The sequence below is a fragment of the Arachis ipaensis genome, chromosome B10, assembly GCF_000816755.2.
Source record: "Arachis ipaensis cultivar K30076 chromosome B10, Araip1.1, whole genome shotgun sequence".
NCBI lineage: Eukaryota > Viridiplantae > Streptophyta > Magnoliopsida > Fabales > Fabaceae > Arachis > Arachis ipaensis.
This window is the reverse complement of record NC_029794.2, coordinates 115,433,994-115,439,549: the sequence shown is the minus strand read 5'-3', so window position 1 is coordinate 115,439,549 and position 5,556 is coordinate 115,433,994. Positions and strand designations below refer to the sequence as shown.

Here is a 5,556-nt window from a genome sequence, read left to right as displayed (position 1 = left end):
CACTCAACGTACAAAACTAAATAGTCTTTTTGTATTCTTCTCTTCCTATTTTTCTCTATTTTTCTCTTCGTCTTCTTCTCTTCAAATTGATAACGTCGCATGCAGGCTCATCACCTTTCGCTGATGTTTGGCATTGAAGAGGAAAGGTTGTGAGATTTAGGTTATACTAGGTATAATGAGGTGTACTGGTTGAAGCCAGGGATGGATTTAACTAAAGGGTTAAGGGTGATGAAAATGAATTCTGATGTGGTTAAGATGTGTGATGTTGCATTGAATAATGGAAACAAGGTCCACCTATATTTTGGGCATCCATTAATGCCGAACGAAAGTATGTTGATCAGGTTCTAGTTTCTGTAGGTGTACTGTGGTGTGTGTAAGTGTGGCCTAGGATTGGAGCCTGTCTAATTCATCCGACCAAAAAATAAAAAGAGGCTGGTCCAATGCATGTAGGGCCTGATGTTGAAGAAGTAGAGGGATTTCCTTTAAGAAATCAGGAAGAACAGCATGAGTCTCCCCCAGTATGAGGAGGATGAACCAGTGTTGAGTAACAATAGGAATGAGGAGCAATGACAAAAATAAGGGGTTTATTGAGGTACAACCTAATCCAAGTCAAACATCAACAACTATCACCAATGAGTTCCCCAATTTAGGAGACAATAATGCTACATAAGTTAAAGCTCAAAAGGGAAAATCTAACCTTGAAGAAGTTGAGGGCAGTGGAATGAGACATAGGAAGTTAACATTCAAGACCCAAACCATCTGGTTGAGCAGATCCTGCACCACAGAACAATAGTGATGCACATACAGGTTAGTAGTTTAAATATTGTATGATGTGAAAAGTAATAATAACTTTTGTATTTTATTTACAAGTCGACACATAATGATGCAGAAAAATAATTCCACTCTTTTTATGTGCTCCATCATCATCATTTGATCTCCATATAGCATCTCAGCATGAACTCTACTATATCTTCCTTTTAAACTTCCACTTGCATTGCCTATTGGTGTTCTATTCGCAGAGCATTCCTCCGATCCACACCAACTACATCGTCATCAGTTTCATCCATCCATTGAAAGTAACGACACTCAACATTCTTCTTCTGTCCAGCACAAAAGCCAACCATGAATATATGATTCTCGATAATGGAGATCAAATAAAGCAGTAAATTCATACATACCTTTCAAAGAGGACACATGAAAAACTATCTCTCCGAATTTGTCGTCATCTTCAACTTTAACACTACCACATGAAGACGGTTGAAGCACGTCCCATTGTAGGGCTCACTTCCATATTTTTTGAACCCTTTGTAGCTATTATTTTTCATTTATTGACTCCTCCGATTTAAAATGGCCCACTACAAGAAAAAAGGCCTGTCGGCACACTTTTTTCTTGCCACGCTTTTAAAGCGTGCCAAAAAGTGGTATATGGCCACGCTTTTGCGAGGGTGGCCACTGATTTGTGATTTGGCCACACTTTTTTTTGCCAGCCATAGAAGAAAATTGGCACACTTTTATGAGGGTGTCCGCTTACTTTAAATTTGGCCACGCTTTTTTATTGCCATGCTTGAAAAGCGTGGCGATAGAGGGAAATCGGCACGCTTTTGAAGCGTGGCAAAATAGTTTCGTTATCATTACATTTTTAAAGCGTGGCCCTTTCCTCTAAATCTTTCGGCACGCTTTATAAGCGTGGCCACAAAGTTCCAAAAAAAAAAAAGATTCCACCCTCTTAATTCGAAACAAACAGTTTTACACAAAACCCCCTAACAACACTTCTTCCTTTCTTCGAAACACACCCTCTTCTGTGAAACAATGCCTTCAAAAGTGAAAACCCTAACACAGAGCTTATCACCCTAATGGTGGCGGCGCTCTTCACTTAACATAGAGCTCATCGCCGGTGCTCTCACTCTCTCCCCCAATAACCTCGTTCCAACCCTCTCTAGCAACCCCTCCGTAGGTGCCACCTCTGCCGGTGTTCCCTACGTCGGTGCTCCTTCCGTCTCTCCTGTAAACACCTATCCCTCCTTCGGCGGTGACTCACTCTGGTAAGGCCTCCCTCGGCGCTCACTCTCTATCGCAAACTCTCTGTCGACGCTCACTCTCTCTCGCAAACCCTCAATCGTCACTCCTCCCTCCATGGTTCAGCACCCGCCGCCGTCTCCATCTCCCTCACTCGTCGTACCTCCGTCAGCCACGTTCAGCGTTCGCAGCACCGTGGTAAATTTTTTTCTAAACTTCTTGACATTTGGTTCTGTTCTGCTGCAGCTGTGGTAGTGCTCAGCTGCTGCTATGTGATGCTAAACTGCTACTGCTTTGCCTGTTCTGTTATTCTAGTTTTTCTACATCAACTAGCAGTAGGTTAATCTTTTCATACTTTAAGCATTCACTGTTAGGATTTTGATTTTGTTTAATTTTTATTGATTGATATTGATGGTTTAAGTTAATTGTTCCTTTGTTATGTGTGTGGTTTAAGATCTGAGTTGTTAAATTACTCTTATGAAAGAGGATTGAAACTTGTTAAATGAAGTAAAATTTGTGTTTAGATTTGTTCTTGCCCCAAGAAACTCTGCTTGTGATAAGTCGTTTTAATTAATAACTCTGCTTAGCGACAATGTGTTTTGAAAGAGCAGGGGACTCCTACTGGGAGAAAAAGTCTAAGGCTGCTGGTCTTAGGGCAACTGCAAACCATTTGTGTGATTTGAATCCTGAGGATAGGCACGAAATTCTTAGGCAAGCTGCTGAAATTTTTGAAGGAATAGGAATAATTAATATTGCAGCTCAATGTTTTTCAGATTTGGGGGATCATGAAAAAGCTGGTATAAATTTAAAGTTTAGCTTCTATATCTATGCTTGTCATATGTTATTAGTTACTTCTCCACATTTTTTCCTCTTCTCTTTTATTTTAGTTATTAGTTATTTCTATTCAGCTGGGAAATGACATTCATTTTATTTTATTGTGTTGTCATCCCAGGAAAGCATTTCAAACAAAGAGGAATGGTTCTCCCATTTCAACCTCTTTCCATGGCTTTCAGCAATATCAATTACTATGTGGATGTCCCTTTGATGCGTAAAAAGAAATCCCCCATGGCACCCAAAAAAGTATTCTTTATTTTTCTGGCAGGCTAAAAGATATCAATTATTTCTTCAGGAATTGAAACAACAAGGGATACAAGAAGAAAGGCTGCAGCTGCTTGTTAATGTTACTGGAGCTTTTAGGCCTGGAGTGTTGACAGCATTGGTTGGAGTAAGCGGGGCTGGAAAACCACGCTAATGGATGTCTTGGCTGGAAGAAAAACTGGAGGTGTTGTGAAGGTAAAGATTTTCTCCTTTCATTTTTTATTATCGTTATTATTTAAAAAAATGAATGCGGAATATGCTGGAAAAATCGGCATGTTATCTTGATGAATATGTAATATTTTGCAAGAATTAACATCTTTTTGTTTGAAGTCTAACCCCTACTATTTTTTTTACTAAGTCAGAACCTTCATGCTTGGTGATGCAAGTTTCAAGTAGTGTAAACTTAGATTATCCTTTGAGTAGTTGTAGGCATAAAACTCCTCTAATCCCTTGGCATGTTATTCTTCGATCCCATTCATAATATTGAGTGCTCTTGGTTAGAGTAGATTAATCACCAAAAAGATATAAAGTGAAAGAGAGAATGACATAGAAGTAGAATCTCAAACTAATTCTCAATAAAGAAAAAGTAGAGATCACAAATCGATCTAAACCAATTCAATTGTATATTTTTTTGCAACAATATAAATCAAACAACAACAAACAACAACAAAGTCTTGTCCCACTAAGTGGGGTCGGCTACATGAATCAAACGACGCCATTGTGCTCTGTCATGTATCATGTCTACAGAGAGACCGTTTACATGTAGATCTCGTTTGACCACCTCATGGATGGTCTTCTTAGGTCTTCCTCTGCCTTTCGCCCTTTGTCCATCTTCCATCTCATCCACCCTCCTGACTGGATGTTCTATTGGTCTTCTTCTCACATGTCCAAACCACCTGAGACGCGATTCAACTATCTTTTCCACAATGGGTGCTACTCCAACTCTCTCCCTTATATCTTCATTCCTTATTTTATTCAATCGCGTATGACCACTCATCCATCTCAACATCTTCATCTCTGCCACACTCAGCTTATGTTCGTGCTCCCTTTTAGCCGCCCAACACTCTGTACCATACAGCATAGCCGGTCTTATAGCGGTGCAATAGAATTTACCTTTAAGTTTTAAAGGCACTTTTTTGTCGCATATAAAACCAGATGCACTCCGCCATTTTGACCAACCTGCTTGGATCCTATGATTTACATCCTGTTCAATCTCTCCATTGTCCTATATGATGCACCCAAGATACTTAAAACTTTTAACTTTTCATAGGGTGTTTTCTCCAATCTTCACCTTTATATTGGGGTTTTCCCTTCTCAGACTGAACTTACATTCCATATATTCTGTCTTGCTACGGCTTATGCGAAGATCATACACTTCTAGAGCTTCTCTCTATAACTCCAACTTCTTATTTAGGTCTTCCCTTGACTCTCCCATAAGGACGATATCATCGGCAAAAAGCATTCACCATGGCACAGGCTCTTGGATGTGCTCTGTGAGTACTTCCAAGACTAATGTGAAAAGGTATGGACTTAAGAATGATCCCTGGTGTAATCCTATACCAATAGAGAATTCCTCTGTCACACCACCTTGAGTCTTCACACTAGTTGTGGCCCTATCATACATGTCTTTAATTGCCCGAATATATGCGATCCTTACTCTCTTCTTTTCTAAAACCTTCCATAAGACCTCCCTTGGTACCCTATCATACACTTTTTCCAGATCAATAAACACCATATGTAGATCCCTTTTATTACTACGATGCCTCTCCATCATCCTTCTTAATAGGTATATCGCTTCCCATTTTTCATCTGCTTTAGAGCCTCTTTTACCTCGAAGTCTCGAATCCTTCGATAGTAGTTAAAGTTTTGATCTTCTTCCCTTGTGCATAATCGACCAAGGCTCGGAAGAGTCTTCTGTCCCTCATTAAATAACTCGTAGAAGTAGCTCTTCCACCTTTCATTAATCTTCTCCTCTTGAGCCAACACCTCTCCATCCTTATCCTTTATGCACTTAACCTGATCCAAATCTCTCGTTCTTCTTTTCTGGCTCTTTGCGATTCTATATATACCTTTTTCTCCTTCTTTCGTGCCCAAAGACTGGTAGAGACCCTCATATGCTCTTGTTCTTGCTTCACTTACAGCCACTTTTGTCTCTTTCTTAGCCGCCTTATATTTTTTCAGTTATCTGCATTGCGGCATAAAGACCACTCTTTAAAGCATTCCCTTTTTATCCTTATCTTTTCTTGTATACTCGCATTCCACCACCAGGACTCCTTGTCTTTTGGTCATATTCCTTTAGATTCACCAAAACTTTCTTTTGCTGTTCTTCTAATAACTTCTGCCATCTCCCTCCACATCTCTTCCGCGCTTCCATTTCCATCCCACTTTGCCTCTTCTCCTACCCGTCTTAGGAAGCTTCTTTGTTCGTCACCTTTCAACCGC

At 39.9% G+C, this 5,556-nt stretch overlaps 1 long non-coding RNA gene across 2 annotated transcripts in view; it reads left to right on the top strand.

Annotated features, from left to right (window-relative positions):
- Positions 1,900-5,556, top strand: part of LOC107621826 — a 5,300-nt gene continuing 1,643 nt past the window's right edge. Inside the window, exons 1-2 of one of the 2 annotated variants that reach the window (XR_002355195.1) lie at positions 1,900-2,214; positions 3,119-3,309. This is a non-coding gene — a long non-coding RNA (uncharacterized LOC107621826). The remainder of the gene's footprint in view (positions 2,215-3,118; positions 3,310-5,556) is intronic. The other variant, XR_001615954.2, reaches the window with a different exon arrangement.